This window comes from Pomacea canaliculata, linkage group LG7 (genome assembly GCF_003073045.1).
Source record: "Pomacea canaliculata isolate SZHN2017 linkage group LG7, ASM307304v1, whole genome shotgun sequence".
NCBI classification, from domain to species: Eukaryota; Metazoa; Mollusca; class Gastropoda; order Architaenioglossa; family Ampullariidae; genus Pomacea; species Pomacea canaliculata.
Window position 1 is genome coordinate 14060416 of NC_037596.1, and position 19025 is coordinate 14079440.

The 19025-nt window shown below is 39.5% G+C and overlaps 2 long non-coding RNA genes across 3 annotated transcripts in view; one reads left to right on the forward strand and one right to left on the reverse strand.

The window, feature by feature from the left end:
- Nucleotides 1-19025, reverse strand: part of LOC112569422 — an 86431-nt gene that overhangs the window by 28333 nt on the left and 39073 nt on the right. Inside the window, exon 2 of one of the 2 annotated variants that reach the window (XR_003100424.1) lies at nt 10410-10535. This is a non-coding gene — a long non-coding RNA (uncharacterized LOC112569422). Of the gene's footprint in view, nt 1-10409; nt 10592-19025 lie in introns of both variants that reach the window. The other variant, XR_003100425.1, reaches the window with a different exon arrangement.
- Nucleotides 1-19025, forward strand: part of LOC112569424 — a 54462-nt gene that overhangs the window by 2499 nt on the left and 32938 nt on the right. Inside the window, exon 2 of the long non-coding RNA XR_003100427.1 lies at nt 6020-6096. This is a non-coding gene — a long non-coding RNA (uncharacterized LOC112569424). The remainder of the gene's footprint in view (nt 1-6019; nt 6097-19025) is intronic.

Consider the following 19025-nt stretch of genomic DNA (forward strand, 5'->3'; position numbering starts at 1 on the left):
CACCCAATCTGACAGACCTTTTAAAAGGTTGAGAATGGAAATTAGTACGAGAGAAAAATGAAATAAAAACTGTCATATCGAAAATCATCAGCAGCGGGAATTTCCACTTGTTGCTTAGTAACAAGAGTGAACAGTCGATGATAAAAGCTGATGTTTAGTTTATTATCCCTCTAGCCACGTGACATTCAGATATTGTCTGTCTGGTGTCTGTCCGACAGCATTATCCTTAGATAACCATTTGGATTTCTCTCTCAATACATATATATATATTTCTCTCTATATATACACATATCTTTCTCTCGATTCTACATGTATATACATTTGTTTTAGATATGTTTTATTATCTATATTTCTGCTCCGCTCTTTATTTATGTGTAACATCTGTTTCTACTTATCTGTTTCTTCTCTCTATATCTAATTAAATGTTTCTCTCTCTCTCTCTATATATATATTTCTCTTTTCATACGCTACGTATGTGTTTAAATAGTTTTCTGGCTATATATATATATTCTGTTTATGTAATTTTCTCTGTTTCTGAATATATCTGTAAATATTTCTGTTTCTCTCTATATATTTTTAAACACACACATCTGTTTCTATATATCTGTTTCTCTCTCTCACTCTCATTTATTCTCCATTCATTAACAACCACTTTTAACTAGGATTAAGTTACAATATTACACAAATATTTAATTTCTTGCGGATTCTGATGCTGTAGTTTTGGCGAAATCCAATTACTTATCTGCATGATTGTTCGGGGGAGTATCACACTTTTCTGTTGATCAGAAAGGCGGCCATTTGTTTAAGATAAACGTACAAATCATTTTCGAAAACATCAATCAGTGAGCTTTGATATACCATCACAAGTGCTTGCAGATTCATTTCCATCTTTAAAAAAACGCACAGAACAAGAAATATTTTAACATTACAGGAAGAACATGATATTTACTTGCTTCTTACTTTTATAATTATATATATACCTGTTCGTGGAATATTCAAGACCTTAATGTAGAATAGATATAATTAAGTAGATATTATATTCTCTTCATGCGCTAAGAATAAATAAATATACTTTTTGTTTCATGATAAATATTTTGAAATTTTCTTGTTTATTTGATGGCTACCTTTGGATACCGTATATACATATAAAAGGTAAATGTTAGGAACTACCCTATCCAGACCTTTTAATTCTAAATTTCGTGCGCTGGAATAAAAGTCTGTGAATATCAGAGGAAACAAGTCACGTGCCCTGAGGCGATAGCCGTCGTTTGATAGAACGAAGTGAAAATAAAACGAGGACTGAATGTAAGATTAGAGGATGAGATGTAAAGAAAGATGGGAAAAGACGATTCCAGTTGGTGATTTGTGGGTTCCTCAGAGACAATAAACCGAGTGTTCAGCGCTTGGTTATCCCTCTTGAATGTCTTCCAGAAGACAAGCTACCTCCGCCCCTCCTACTCACCCCTGAGGTTCATTATAGTATTGCTTTACAAAGTATGAGTGGATGTAAACCAGTCTATCATCGGTGTACAAACCTACAAGCATTACGATGAACAAAGGTCAGAGTACATTTAAAACTATTGGCTTCTCCAGTCTCGGTTTATTACATAACATACACAGTGAATGTAGTTTGGAGTCTCCGGAACACACACACACAAGTTAGACATGTATGTCATTATATTTTATGTGCGTATATACAGCCTGTCCTCGAAATTTGACAATAGGAGGACCGGAGATAAAAGAACCTGTATATAACTGTCCTCTATAAATGACAGCGGTAGATAACGGGTGTGCAACATACTTCGATTTTATCTGGAAAGTTCTTGGAAATACTTTTGAGGAGAAGCTTGCGACCTGTCACCGATTGAGACCTTCATGGAGGGACCACTAGGATGTTGAGGATGGTGGTGGTGGAGAATGCTGGGAAACGTGTCCGTGTCTTTGTCAGATCGTCGTCGTAGGAATGGTCTCGTCCTTTTATTTATTTATTGTTTTGCTACAATATAGACAAAAGTTTCATTAACCTCCCATTCCCCTCTACTCTGCGCACTAAAGACTAAGGGTAGCAAAGAGCAGGTGTTACAGACTCGCTCCGTGTTTCAGACGACTCGTTGCACCATGCTGCATCATCCTGTCCGACATACACCAGCGACAGAAGCTTGACTAATAAACCCCGATCCTCAGACCAAGCCATGAACATTTCAATATAATATATGCCCCACGTGCATAAAAGCCAAAAGAAATCACTAATAATAACAATAATGAGTGATTTATGTATAGCGCATACTCATGCTCGTAAGAATGCTCTTGCCGCTTGAGACAAGAACGAGACCTGGACAACATACGAAGAACGGAAGGATAAACAATAGTACTGATGACTAATTAAGACAAATATAGACAATGTAATGGGAGACCCGGGTACAGAGAACTGAGATGGGGGTAGGGGTTGCTCACAAAACCGTTGCAAGTCACTTCATCATTTAAAGAGAAGGTTGTATGAGTCTTGCAAGTAGCAAACATGCCAACTACAGCTTTTCTCCAACTCTCTAAGGCAACGAGGTCGAGAACAGATTGTAGACCAACATACATTCTGATTCTAAACAACCCTGACCGCCCTCAGCATCGGGTTTGTTCACTTTTTCTCCTCTCAGACACCATTGCGCTTTCATAACTATTTTCTCCGACCCAGAGAAATTTGAGAGCAGCTGGTTTCTTTGTTGTTGTTGGTTTTTTTTACTAGTTTGTGTTCTGTTTTGTTGTTGTTTTGTTGTGCTTTGTTTTGTAGTTTTTTTGTTTATTTGTTTTGAAAGGACGTTCGAACTAGGATCGGACAATCGACTAAAATTTTCAGAAAACATCTCACATGGAGAGCGGGAGGGGAAAGGGGTGTAGGTCTGCAAAAATAATGTGAACAGGGTCGGGTGGAGACTATCACGTGCTCAAACATCGTGTCCTCGCTGTGACACTGCAGCATCACGCACACACGTGCACAGGCACAAAAGCTTGAGAGAGAAAGAAAGACTCACAGAAGGTAGACGCGTGGTGCTCATTAACATAATTTATGTCTGTCTCTCTTGCAAACCTTCCCTTTCAGCAGATTGAACGACGCACGGGCGATTGATTTCCATTTAAGTACCCGCACACATATGTGAATTTGTGTTTTAGTAATATGTTGACACCTTTCTTTCCTTCTGTCTTTTTTCTGTCTTCTGACTTTTTTCTTCTTTGTTTCCCCTCCCCTTTTGGTCCCAGAATTTTCTCTGCATCTCGAACCTACTTTCCTGAAGGTATACTTTGTCTCTCCGTCATCTTTAATAATAATAATAATAATAATAATAATAATAATAATAATAATAATAAAAAGCAACGTGTATTCATCGAGCACGAACGTATACTCTCAGCGATTGAGACAAGTAGGAGACAGGGACAGAATACGAAGAACGGAAGGAGAAATAATTATGTAGTAACATACAAACATAGGAAACACAAAGAGGAATGAGGGAACAAACAGTAAGGATGGACAGTGTCATGAATCTGTGGAAGGTGAGCAGGCGGACTATCATTGACCATAATTACAACTCTTGACAACTTATGTTGATTGGTGCGAGGAGTAATAATCATTGAACCACCTACCTCCAGGTGTAAACGTCCAGGTAACAGAATCACTGACAAGGACAATGGTTATCTTAATTAATTCCAATGGATAATTTAAACATAGAAAGCTGCCTCTTTCTTTCTCTCTCACACACACAAACATACTCACACAGACACACACACACACAAACACACAGACAAAGAAAGTCTGCCAGCAAGTCCCACATTTTCTTATCTCAGGATTTAAAAGCAGTAATTGTACAGCCAAGTGTAAGGTGACTCTTACACACAAAGTTGAGGTCAAGGCTGATGACTGGTATGACGAATGCTTAGCCTTAAAATACAGTGTCTAGACGAGGCTGTCGTAATGTCAACACTTCATTCTACACTGGCTCATCGTGTGGAGGTAAGCTTCTACACCTGGTTATTACGGAAATGTTTTTAGACGAGGAGCTACAGAGGAACTTGCTCACCTGTAATGTATGGAGATGAATGGGCAAACTTACACAATACTTTCTTATCGGCCGGGGCTTTAAAATATAACAAACAATAAGAACGAGAAGTAGAGAAGTTGTGTTCCTGAGGAGTGAGCAGGGGTGGAGACAGAAACGACAGGTAGGGAGCGAGACAGCCATGCAGACAGACAGACAGACTGAAGGAGACTCAGTCCATGGACTGACATAGTAACCTGGGTTCGGGACAAGTAAACTAAGTTTAGTTGTTCAAGGTTTTGTGAAGGAGAAATGGGGTTTGGGGGGTAGACATTACACTTTTGTGTAAGGCAAGGGTGTAAATCCTCCTCACACACATCTACCTTTGAAATTCTTTGGACTCGAAAACATTGTACGAAACGAGGCATTATTTATTCATTATTTATTTTGCTTTTGTTTCTTGGAAAGTTCACCAAAGAAGAATGGATTTTATTATATCACTGTTAATTCGAAATGTTTGTAGCGGTATAAACTGTTCAACCACCTTCCATTGTCGTTCATTCCCCCACTTCTCTCTCTCTCTGTCTTTATCTCCGCTGTGAACTCCCGTTAGCGCTTTTGTCTGTAAATGACACAGTCCCAACGATTTATTTATCATTCAAGTTTCAAGCAGTTCTTAATCTCCGTTTCGAATGTCTGAGTCCTTACCGTTACCCAGCAACGCAGCGATTCTCAGGACGACATTCTTCAGTGACAACAACCGCCCTCGACTAGAGCTGACATTTGAGAAACACGAGACTAGTTTTTTCTTTTTTCCTTTTGTTCATTGAATCCACGTGACTTCCACAATCACTCCATTAGAACTTGTACGTGCAGGGCTATTCCCACATTTGCTTTATGGATAAAATTAGAGGCAATAATGAGCAAAAGAACCTTGAGATTGTATTCGGTATAACCGCCATGAGGGCAGCCTTTGCCCTTTTCCAGTAGCAGGAATAAATGGATCCTACTATCTATTTCTCCTCAGGACACTATTTACCCCATTGGAGATTCTCTAATCATTGTCATTTTATGGTTTTGAGTATTTTTATCCGCTGGTAAGGGAGGGAAGATGTATGAAGGTGTAAAGATGTGATCGGGATCAAAGATCATGGTTTGGAGCAGGGCAGATGGAGGGAAGACCTCTTCTTTTACAGACTTGGTGCAGTCCCCCCGGTACATATTTGTCCTCCGGTTCCATCCACTCAATCATCAGATAATTGAGCAACAGGGTAAAGGTCAAAGTCAGCAACACAGACATTAGCATTGCACATGGATAGGTTCATGTTAGTCAAGGCATCTGCCACCTGGAGTGCTGGGACTATATGTTATTTAGACTAGTATGAAGCCACGATTTCCACCTCTTGCTGTATATGGAGATGTTTGTAGGTGTGTATCTCGCGAACAGAAGAGGAAAACAACATTCATCATGCATTGAGCTCTACTAAGTCGTTAGGAAAAATGTTTGCTCCCCTCTAGTCATTTAACTTGCTTCACGAGTAGATACTGGCTAGATGAGTAGGCTTAAAGTTTGGGAATAATGTGAAGCAGTAAGTGATCGAAAACAAATGATGGACAACCAAGATTACAGTAAGATACCAGGGCTGTGAACGGGAACAGCTGAAGAGTTTTGTTGTTTAGTCAAGATATGTTTACTCCTCATTGTTCTCGGAACTCCCATTTTTCCTTTCCGTTCTTTGCTTTACATGGTTTTATTTCTCTTTTATTCATTTTTGTGTCTATCCACCCTTTTCTTACTAGTTTGTGTTTGTTTCATTAGTTCATTAAATTGTTCATTTTATTTACTCGTTTGCTTTTTCTCTTTTTGGAGGCTATTTCTTTTTCGTTCGTTCATTTTTTGTCTCTCTATCTCTCGCTCTTTGATTATGTGTCCTTTATTACTTTCTCTGTGCTGTTTACTATTGTCTTTACGGAATATTTTCACTTTTCTGCAGACACAATGGGGACTTCGTAAGATTTTCCAGTCAACTGTATTAAGCAGATGCTTGCCGCTGCCCACCAAACAACTACGGTATGATCACATTTCTTATTAGTAGAAAGCCACATTATGAACACAGCCGTCTAGATACTCGGCATACTATTCAGAAATCTGTCATCACCCTGATACCCAGCATCCAAATGGGTCTGTCATCACCTAGCGACTAACACACGAGACATCTGTAGGCACCTAGCGCATGAACTTCCAAACACAGAGTTTATATGAACATGTTTATATCCGTATAGATGGACATCGCATGAACAACCATGCCCATAGAAGCAACACATGAACATGTTTTCGCCTTCTTAAGATATAAACACATCTGTAGTTACCTAGACATTCAGCGTGTTAACAAACTTGTTGTTGCCCATATGTCAAGCAACATGTCTCTACCCATCCAAATCTCCTAGCACACAAACTTACCTGGAATTACTCCAACAGGTTTCAACATAAAATCAAAATTAAACACCTTCAAGAAGAGCTACATGAGAGAGTTAGGTAAGGACAGGTAAAAGAGGAAAAGCGACAGGAGAAAATGCCGAGAAAAGTCACACCTCCCAGTGACTGACTTGTGAGGGAACTACCTGTGTCTTCTCCTAGTAACACATGATGAATAACTATACTAATGTCATCGCCATCGTGATCAACTAACAGGGATACATTTAGCTCATTTTTATAGTTTTCATTACATGATTAATTCCCTTTCAATTTTCTTCAATGTCTTCTGTGTAGTCACTTCTTTTTCTTTTCTTTTTTCTCTTTATTTATTATCTTTTTCCCGTCTGCTTCCTCTTATTCTTGTTTTTTATCCCTCTTTTATATACAACCAGTTTCATTTTCTACACATTAATTTCTGACATGATTCGTGATTTATACTCTGACATCTTTAAAGATTTGCTTCAAAATTAGAGGAAGTTTCAATGTCATATCCTTGCAAACCAGCTTGAATCAAGATTAATCAGTTTGTTATAACCTCTGACCTACCCGAATAAGAGTGCTGCCGTGTGGGTGGGAGTGATCGTACACAAAGAAAACAAAACAAACACAAAAATACAAAGCAATGTCCTCGTAAATGATTCCCGCCGAGGGCATAAGGGATTTCTGACGAACTGTCATGAACTCCACCACCGAGAGAGAGATTAAGCAAGCTCGCGTAAGCGTAGCGGGAGCGGTAAGAATTGTGCAATGGTGCGAGAAGCCGATACACTAGGGAATCGTGAGAACAGATGTGAAACTAGTCTTAGAGAGGTTCATCGCCAACGTCTGCTTCACCGACAACTACAGTAACATTCTTGCTGAGAACAAATTCCAGGAACATCTGAAAATGTTCTTTAAAATATCGAAAGACAACGGTTTCAATAAACAACTGACAATAACAATAAACATAGCGAAAGAAAGCAATTTTCATAAACAATTGATGAGAATGTGTGTGAGACTGATCAAAAGAAGGTTATAATTGTAAAAATTGTGAGGTCGGAGGGGTAGGGAGGGAGTAATCTCCGATACAAAACTCATTGAGTATTTTCGAAATTCTCACACTTTATCTCTCATACCGATGAGATGCGACCTGTCGTTGTCGTGATGCGTGTAAATATTTTACAGGTAGATCAAATGATTTGTTACAAAGGACTTACTCTTAACCTTTCGTTTATTTGACTGAATTAATGCGTGTCAGCGCTGAAACGAGTGCGTGACCCTGTTGTACCTCCGATGTTTGAACCTCGCACGAGGTCGACTGGTCACCAAGCGAAGTGGATCCGATTACTAACAGGCCAGAGATTACATGCACTTGCTGAACCTTAATACTCTAATCCCCCCAACTCTCTCTCAGGTTTTTGTTTTTATTTACGGACTTATTGGCCAATGGCAAAAGAAAAAAATGTTTAAATTTGCTCTTTGGCTTCTAGAAGGGAAAGAGCTTTGGAAGGAGTTGTGTTTACGACATAGAAGCACGGCAATACTGTGTATATATGCTGCTGAGACTAATTTGGACTTATTGGTATTAAAGTAGACACAGTGTGTTCAATAAAAAGTCTTTTTTCCTCACAAAGCCGAAATAAAAACAATTATTTAATTATAATCAGCGTGTCTTTAGTACCCACACCATTATACACTCCATGGCGGGAGGAAGTTTGCAAGACATCAAGGTGGCATTCCCCAAATAACTTTTATTTAAACAAAAATTGGGTAGACTGTATCCCACAATTACCAATGGGATCATCATCATCATCATCATCATCATCATGGTTGTCGTCAGCTTTTTCCTTTTTTCTTCTTCCTTGCCATTTTGTATCCGCCGTACGCGGTACAGTATGTGTGGTCTGCGGTTTGCGGTCTGTGACAAGTTTTGTCGGGTGTTCGCCTTTAAAGGGTTGTTTGACATCCAGGGCTTAGGGTCAAAAGGGACTGTCAACATCCGAGATATAAAGTGAAAAGGGTTATTAACATGCTTGGCTTCGGGTCAAAGGAAAAATGGTTGATAACATCCCAGCCACGGCTCAGGCTGCACCTCCCGTTCAGTTCCCCCGTTGCCGCTCTTTCACGCCGCCGCCTTTGACACGATGGGATGGGTGACAGCCTCACTACCAGGCTGCGGAAGTCAGGTGACTGAGTCAATTATAAAGAAAAGGAAACTTGGTGAATGCTTTTAATGACAACACACTTCAGGACTAGGATGAATGGGCGCCCGCTCCCGTAAGATGCACGTATCCACGACGTAGCCACAACGTTGTGAACCGCATGAGCGCTTCTGATGCCTTTCTCCTGCCTCTCCTCGCACCCGGCTCGACACCTCCCCTCGATTCAAACTAAAACTGCTCCTGGAATTCTAAAATGTGAATGAAAGTGAAGGGTTGGCGCATATTGTGAGCGACTGTCGTCCGGACAGGTCCCGTAGCAAGACGTCCCAGAAAGATAAGCTTGCTTTTGCAGCTGCCATCTTTATCGGGCACGACGGGAATGATACGGCTCTGCGATTCCTGGCTTCAAAGATGAAACGTTCTGTTGTGCACGTGCTCTGTTGCAGAACATTATTATTATGCCAAGGCAGGTTTATTGTCCAGATCGGTGGCGGATAGCAGGAGGGTGGGTGGGTAAAGAATCGTTAAAAATGTAATTTATCTGTGTCGCGCCGGCGGCACACTAAAGGTCTCACATGCGGTAATTCGCTCCACTTACGAGTGATAAAAGGACAACAATCTCTATGTTTCCTGTCTCTTAACACTGTATCACGCGGAGGTTCACTTCAAAGCGAGACTGGTTGAGGCAGGGAGGGAGGCACACACTGAGACTTCTGTTGGCTTTCTGGATTCTCCGAAACACGAGAGACATCATCGGCACTAACTCTGTCACCTTAGCTCAGCCAGTCTGAAAACTTCAATATTTTAATGAACGGAAAGGAATTTCTCAAAGAATCCCATTTCCTGTGACCTCAGGGGAAAGTCATGACTATCTTGACAAAAGGTCCAGACTCTCTTGGCAATATGTCGAAAAGGTTTTGAATATATAGAAATAGCAAAACTACTTAAAAGGTTAAGTGAAAAAAATATCAAACGAGTTTGATAGATTACAAAGATAAAAGTTCCAAAGCCAGAACAGCATGTCAGACTAAAAACAAAAAATTCCCCCATGATGATGACATTGTTGAAAAGCTGTTTTATGTGTTGATAAAAAGGAGAAACTGCTGTCTATATCTGATATATAAAAATATAAAATATAAATAAAAAAATGTAAAACATATATATATATATCCCTTTTGTTTATTTTTGAGACTATCAATGCCTCTGTGAACTCGGTTTATCTTTGCTTGAGAATCGTTATTCTTCACACACGTTTCCCTGTCATTTGCCGATTTGAGAGTAATATAGTATACAGTAATATATATATAGGCTATAGTAATATCTATTATCCTACTGCATAAAAATAGAATTATGTTCCCTATCAGTTTCAAGGGAATGTAAAATGATATCGCATTCAGCAACTGGTTGCCTTTCAGGACAATACATATTAATGGAACGTGTGCTTGGCAACATTTTTAGTGACTTTTGTTCATCTATGGAGGATGTTGTTTGAAATGTCGAAGGGAGACAGAGAAAGGTCAGTCCAGGCCAGACTAGACATTTTTGATAGCATCTGTAATATAAATTGAGAACAAGCTTGGACATACATGCAAGTTCTCTGGGCATGGCTACAGTAGACTAGAGAGACAAGCAGACAGGCAGAGAAAAACTTACAGACTTACATACGACAAGGAAAACGATACGAAGCGTCCAGAAAACACTGAAATAGATTGTTGACAGATTATATAACATTTGTAAAAGGTGTTTAGTAGAGTTCCAAAGAGTTACCTCACTGTGGACAAACAGGACTCCTCTTCAGTCGATGGCATCCAGCAATGGGTGAGTGTAATTCTGTCAGTTGGTGGAGTTACCCTGGGTAGGTGCAGTCAGTCTGTGAGGTAATCCTGTGAGTCACTGAGTGATCACCAGCAATCGAGAAACAATTATCCACTCTTTTCCACTTGATTACACTTCAACAGTGAAGAACATCTTAAGGTGAGGACCATCAATATTACCAAATTTCTTACCAGCCGGACAAATTGTTTTTTTCTTGTACGTCTCTGTCGGTCTTTCCTTCCTTTTAGACATCCGTGAAATCGATTTATTTTCAACTGTTGGCTAGTTCTATATTTTTTTTTTCAATAGATTGTTAATTTGACAGTAATATACTTTCTTCTCGATTTTTAGGTAATTTGGTAATAATAAATGTCTATTCCATTTTTAGCTAACTTGATAATGATGTAAGTTTTCCTTTTTTAGATAAAGTTTATTTGCAAATTTGTTGATTTAACAATAATATTTTTTCTTCTAAATTAGGTAACTTGACAACAACAAGTATTGTTTCATTTTGTAGATAATTTGAGAATAATATGTTTATTACCTTTTAGACAATTTTATAAGACTACACGTTGGTTTACAAGCTGTAACGGGAACCTGTTACATTTGTAATGCCCAGACATATGTCCACCACCGGCTACCTCACCTGTTCAGCAGCATGAACCTGTAATATTTGTACTGTCTAGCATACTGGTATGTCTCCCATCTTCTGTCTAACCTTTAATGTTTCTAAAAACAAAAATCGCTAGTCGGAGCAAGGAGCTGATTGTCTTTCTCCACCCGAAAATGTTACACCCAGGGTAAGATTGTACATCCCCTACACGACCAAGCCAGACATGAAACATGTCCTGCAGGGCAACCTTTAAACACTTTCTTATGAGAGAAATTATTTTCATAAGACTGCAAGTGGACAGGAAGTTTCTGCAAGTCAAAATGCCAATGACCATTGTGGTTAAATTGTACAACCTCGACCGAGGTAACCACAGTAACAGTGGGAGAACTTTGTACGCTGACATTTAGAGTTCGCTTCTTCTTAAGGGTTTGTTTTCCTTTTTATAATCGTGGTTTTTCTGCTTTCTTTGTTTGTGGGATTTCATAATCTTGTTTGTTTTGTTTTGTTTGTTTAGTGTAAAGATCTGTTGTGTCTGTTTAGCTTGATAGTTTTAGACTCGTTCATTTGAAGTTACCGCATGAACTAAGGTCTGGGTTTGGGTTAGGTCAAGGGTTATGGCTCGTGTTAACAAAAAACACAGACGCATGCACAGAGAGAAGGAGAGAGAGATGCACTCACACACATGCACACAACGAATTTATCCGTCATTTACTCCTGTCGGTAATTAATACCATTGTAAACCTTTTTTTTAATCGGGTTGATTGTTCCATAATTTTCGTGTGCCAGGGTTGGATAAAATCCGCGTTCTCTATTATTCTTTGGGATTAAAGTTTACATCTGCCAGGCCGGGTGGACAGAGACACAGCCAATAGAACATGTCGGTCACATGGGCACCCAGTGGAGTCACGTGATAATTAATGGCGCTGTCTGACGTTCTTCCCTCGTTTTTCAACGTTGTAGATGGCATGAGCTTTAGCGAGGTCTGTTTTTGTGGCGCAACTCTTTGAATATCTGTAAAACAAGCTTTGTCTTGCTTGTGCAAACAGCTCTTATAGTTCCAAAGAATACTGTTTCTCGTAAATAATACAGTTGACTATCTTTCGTCATTTGTTAGCGGGACACAGAAGGCAAAATAGTTCCAAAGAATATTGTTTCTCACAAATAATACGGTTGACTATCTTTCGTCATTTCTTAACGGGACACAGAAGGCTAAAATAACAATCTTATTGACAGTTCTTTAGAAAGCTATTTATTAGACATGTTCCTGGTTTAAGAAAGTATTTTAAAGAGGAAAAAAACCCATTATATATGAGTTCTGCCATTTACAATAAGTCCACTACTGTAGTAGTAGGCTGTGTCTTCACCGATCTACAGAAAAGCATATTGTAGATAATAATTATTACGATGTGCATTCTGCGGTTTAATTTTAAACATGTCAGACAGCGAGACATTAAAAAAAGTTATGATCCTTGTGTGAACAGCATTCTTAATTTCCGTATAGTATTCTAGACCATTTATGTATATATTTTTATGGAGGTTTTTTTCAGTACATTTAATCAAAGATGTCGCTAGTTTACATGCGTGTACCTCTGTGAGACTTTATTCTATGGAAGGTTTGTGCGTGATGCAGAAAACAGTCCATCACCTGCGAGCAACTAAGGTCAGGTTCACATTGTGCGATAAAAGTACATGTTGAACAACTTGACTGATAGTCTGCGACTAAAGTTAGTTGCTAGTTTATATGCACAGACAGGTTCACAATGAGGGAATAATTAGAGTCAAAGACACAGACACAGGTTCAGTAACTTGCTGGACACCGTTTGTTGTGAACGAATGTTAACCTTTGTAGTTTTTGTTCAGAAGACATTATATTCATGTTCACTCTCGTCTGCCGATTCTATGTTCTTAGTTCTTGCATGTGCGTTTAAGAAAGAAGTCTGGATATTTTTTTTACAGGCTTCAGCTCTGCTAAGTTGTTTACCATTTGTGTTCTCAGTATTTTTATATTAGACATTTGTTTAACCTCCTGAACAGAAGGCTGCCATGTGTTTCGGACTTTAAAAAAACAACCTTTTCTTGAATTTTCTTTGATAACGAATCGCATCTAGCTTTCAGTGGGTCATTAAATTAATCATACAGACCTAAAGTCTTAAACCATTCCCTCCCTTCACATAAGAATTAATATATATTAGGAAACTGTAAAATTCTTCCAGAATCGGCAAATTCTTTGATAAATTTGCTTTTAGCAGCCGGTGTTTGTTTTGGTGAGCATTGCCTTGTTTTTGCTTTTAAGAGCCATGGGGTGTGTCTCCTTTTGCACGAGTTTGAGAACAGTTTGGCTCTGGCTTGTACTTCCAGAGCAATCTACACATTTTTTAAAGGATTTCCAAGCTTGCAATAATACTAAGTCGAATGACACTGACTGCTATTGCATCCCTCAGACTGTAGCTTGTGGAAAGACTATTAGCAGATGAATGCAAGGTGTGCTCCGAGACTGTAAAGTTTCACCCTTCCTGAGCAAGGTACAAAGGCTTGGAGCTGCAGAACAAAAGATGGTTGTTTTCTCATAATTGGGAATTATTGTTTTATAATTCATTTATATCAATCAGGGTTAAAAAGTATTGTTCGATGGTTAATCTTTTAATGGCATTTTTTAGAGTTTTACGAGAGGTAAAGGTTGGAAAGAGCTTTGAACGTGGAGCATATACCAGTCTGACTCATTCACAATGGCCATCTCAGTTTATGAAACAGAATCTTCAAACAAAGCAGCGGGATCAGAAAGAAAAGGTTAACAGCAAGTCCGAAAACATTATAATCATGCGATTTATGTTTTCAATATGGCGACTAAACACCAATGCAACCAGAAATGAGAAATCAGGACTTTCTTGCATTCCTTGTTCATCACTATTTCCTGTAGGACATCCCTCCTTATGAACACTTCTTTATTTCTCTCAGACAGAGGAACTATAATACTAGTGGCACACAGCTTTCCGTCGTTGCTTAAAACTGATATTCTCCACAGCTTCTCAGAATTTTTCGAATGATTCAGTAGGTAAAATAATCCAACTAAGCTAGGAATCTGTTATTGCTTACAATATTATGTTGCCAATAAATTCAGTTTTAGTAACATAAAATTATGACCAGTGGACAGCAATAAGTGACCGATACAGACCGACAGAGACCGAAAAAGTCTAAAATACCTGAAGACACGAAGACACCTTTGTAGAAGAGAAGAAAAACAGAGTTTGCCTACTTGCTTGTTTGTTCCACTGTTATTTGCTAAAAAGCATTTCGAGATTTTGGATGCAAGCGCCATTTTATTTTTGGCAGTGTAGCTGTAACTCCTGCTTTGAACAGGTGTCCAAAAAAAAAAAAAAAGAAATTCAACATTCTTTTCACCAAAATTTTCGTTTCACTGGTTCCTGATTGTCTGTAAAGTCGGGTCATGAACTTAGTGAAAAGAATAAACTCCAGAATACTTTTAGAAGGTTGTGTCCGTGTGTGAGCTTATCTCCGCTCGGCCGCCCTCGTTTTAACTAATCAACTACATCGTCAACAGCCATCCCCACCATCGCCATCTATTTCTCCTTCCTGACTCTGACCTCTTCCCTAGATAACTATCGTTTCTGTTGTTTATCTAGTTTCTTCTTCCCGCAAAAGAGCATTTTGGGGGATGGCGACCTGAGTGTTGTAAGACTGCTTCTTCAACATCATAGATAACCATTACGATCATCAACGTCGTTATCATTGCAGTGGAAAGATAACAGACAACCATCATCATCATCGTTGTCGTCGTCTGATCATTTGTCATGTGTCCCAACCAGTGTCTTCAGAGCTATAGAAATCAAGAATGCAACTTTCCAAATATAAAAAAATACTTTTTGTTTTCCACATGAAACGAAAAAGTTTCTTTGAAAGAAACTGTAAACAGCAAAAAAGCTGACAAGAAAAGCCGCACGGGGTGGGTGGTTGTGGGATTGGAACCAACTTTTGCTTATGTTCCTTGAATGGAACGGCGGAGAAAGCCAATGGGAAACACTTGCATCCTTTAATCGTCCTCAGCTCAGAAGAAAACAAAAAACTTCTCGCAGATGCAGTGAGAAATGACAAGAGCAAGCCAGCAGCCATCTTTGTTGTGTTAAAAGGATAAGTAATCCTGTGTTTGTAAATTGTGATGTCTTATGTGTGCATGGTCCGAACCGGACTCAACGATGAAGTGTTCATCACCAGTACGGTGAAGGGTTCGCATCCCATCTCAGGCGCTTTGATTTTTCTCTGCGAGCTCCACCTCCTGCTTGCCCGTATGAAGTTGCGAGCTCGGGTTGGGACACCAGTTCTCCCCCTGCCTCCCTCCCATCCCCTCCCATCCCCTTACTCCTTCTCATTGCATAGGTAGTGTGTGTGTGACAGGCAGACAAATGTTTGTTAGATTGTCGCCGAAATATAAGCAAATTGTAAGCTAATATTGCAGTGTGGGATAGCTTTGTTAGTTGTATGTTGGAATTCTAATTTTATAATAAATGCAGTTATGAAAATTCGTTAAACTATAAACAAGTGTGAATACAAAGAAAGGTGTTTCCGCATATCCGTGTGTATATATACATACTTATCATCTGTAAAACTTCAGTCATCAATACTTCTGAATTCTTTTGTCTCCTTCTATTGACCTAGTCAGCGTGTGTCAGTCTCTCGTTCTGTTTAAATTCATCAAATGGCGGAACAGTTGCAGAATAGTTAGAAGATTTAAAAAAAAATAAAAATAAGGATCAATAAAAATTTCATTGGTCAGAACAAAGCTCGGCATCTGCAACCTGAGAGTCTGTGCTGAACCCGTTACTTCATACCCGACAACCTAGGACATGTTGTACACCGGGTAGGACTCTAATACAGCAGTACACAAAAATGGCGTCGATTTGATATATTTTAGGACAAAGATGCGCACATTTGGAATAAAATTATCGTTCTGTGCCACTTCAAGAAATTTTCTTCAAAATATTTGAGCCAATGGCCGCGGACTTGAGTAAGAATATCAGAGGACATGGCTGACATTTTTATTTACTTGGCGAACTGGAATAAAGCCGGACTTGCCCTCCCTTGAACTCCTCGACTTTTGTTTTAGTAACCGCGTTTAGTGCGTGGACTTGCATACACACACGCACGTGCACGGACTTGCACATACATGCACAGACTTGCATACACACACACACGTGCACACACACACTCACAAAGCATATTATTCCTCGTGTATTCCACCGCTCAGTTTGAAATCATGTCCGCCAGACATTTAAACTCAGATATGATACGATTGTCTCGAGCGAACAGCTGCGCCGTCACGCATGCGCACGAGGAGACAAGCAGACAATCGCGCATTCATCATGCACGGTGCGGGTCCCAGACAGTGACGTCATGCGCGCTGCCGTGCGGCGAGTGGCTGCCAAGGCCGAGCCAAGTCAGCGTGCATAAATTATGCAGATGAGCCTGGGCCAGCGACAGCGCCGTGGCATGCTGGGAGGTAAGTACGAGCGTGAAAGATGTTTAAAGTCCGCTCGAACCTGGCAGATAAGTACCGCCGCCACGCTCACCTCACCCACCACCGCGGTACCGACAGCGGAAACACGTGTGAACAGTGAACAAGACCAGCAGACAGGCAGGTGGGTGTGAACGTCTCGTGCGCGAGCATTTTCGAAAGTATGTGCACTATTTTGTCATGCCGCAGTTGGAGGAGCAGTAGTTGGGTCTTTGTCACTGCTTTATTTTATTTATTTATTTTTTTTTGTTATTATATCCTGGCGGATAACGAGGGAGAAAGTCGACCACTGGAAAATATAGAATGTAGTTAAAACCTTTGTTGTCATGGTTACTAAAATTACTGAAAGGATTTTGAAAGAAAGAATGAAATTGTGTCTGATGATGTACACCGATACTAGTGGATTGTAAATCGTTTAGGTTCTGATGTCTGATGCCCTCGACCATGGCAACCACAGGTTAAAATGTCTTTACAACAAACATGTCGCAGCTTCTATCCTGCTACTACCAGGCTTTGATGGTCTGCAAGCTTTAAACTTAATTTTGAAACTGTTCATGGAGCTTGTAGTCTAACACCACACAACCTGTGGCCTTATCAGGTCTTGTGGTTGCCAGGTTCAGAGGTAGTGACCTTAAAGGTCACCATCACTGAGAAGTTTAGTTACCACATACTGTGTGTACATCAACAGACCAGGAATGGGTGTCTTTGAAGGATTTTTTCCAAACCTTGGTCATGTCCTGGTGAAATGTTATCTAAAAGTCATTGTCTAGAACACAATTGTAGCAGATGAATGGCAGGTGTGTACAACAGTTACCTGAAGGAAGTGCTTTGGGCGGGGCAGGTACGGCTTGGACATTTATCTTTGCCATCTAAGCACTCTTAGTTTTAAAAAGTGAGTGTAAACTGTGAGTGACACTTTCATGGGAAGAAAATTTGTCATCCTGCTGAATGTCATCTGCACTGAGGGGTGGGGTTGGGGCATGCGCACAACAACAAGCGGATTTTACTACCTGTAACATCACAAGTAACTGTATGTCAGTTAAAACTATTAGTCACTGCATAATGAATGAACTTATACTTATAAAATTGCTTATGGCAGGCTATAAATAACTAAATAAATACAATAACAATAAAATAAGAAATTAAAATCAATACAGATCTTTCTTGTTCTGCCTTACCATTCTTCATACATACCTTTGTGTTTATTAGCTTTTGAAAAAAAATATTTGCGAGTCTTGAACTTAATTTATGACTTTCCCATAATTACATTATATCTACTTAAAATACTCACATGTAAACACAAATGATACTGGAGAATGAGATGACAGCCAACAGAAATTGGAAGTAAGCGTAGACCAGTATATACACAAGAGCAAACTTAAGAGAAAAATTAAAATATAATAAAAGCAAAGGAAAACTAGGGCAAATACGAGATAAACAGAAAGGGGAAAAATGTCTAAGATAAATGAAGAACAAATTGCTGAAATCATCATATTAAAACAGAAAAAACCAGCTAAAAGCAACGAAAAAAAAAAAACCCCAAAATATACCGAGGGAGAGAAAATAAGGAGGAAAAGAAATGACAGGAAAAAGCAAAATTAAAGAAAGAATGAATTAAAACAAAGAAGAAGAAATGGAACAAACAACTAAGATAAAATATATGGGCAAAGGATAAATAGAACAGAAAATAATAAAGGAAAAAATATGCAGAACTACAGGTGTAGGAAAGATGAAGAAGATGAGAGGGGCGAGTGAGGGGTGGGATGGGGACCAGGAAGAGAGAAAGATGGAAAATAAAATAGGAAATAAAATGGGACAAATTGGGACAGGACAAGCGGACGTCCATCCTCCATCTTCTTTATATTCATGTCGTGGATTGAGGATGACGAATACATCACAATAATGTAAAAGCTCGAGGATAATTCTAGAAACTTTATATTCTGATTTCTCTGTACGTGTTAGTCGATGTCCTTTGGGTGTAACAGAGTTGATGTCCTCCAAGGTAGGCACATCTTTATTTCTGTTCTTCTCATGCAGATGCGTTTGTCGACAGCGTGGTGATAAACTTTTGTACGGTATAAATACAGAATTATTGCAGGGCATCCTCACTCCCCCTCCCCACTTGCTATTTTATGGTTGTCCCCGAGTAAACTGGATGGACAGGTGTGTTCATGGATGACGTGGACAGCTCAGGTAATCCCCAGTCCAGCTCCCCCTCCCACAGACATGTTGAGAAATTCTGTCACTGGATGAAGGGCGGTGTTTAGAGGACGGTCCAGATGGTCTGGATGTCTTCGTATTGGTGTGTAAGCAACAACAACAACAACTGAACTACCAGTGAACACCTCTGGGGCCTTGCTCGAGAACAGGAGGGACCGAGCCGTCTGCTTCACCTCCAACTGAGAAATCAGATACGTATTTCTATTGG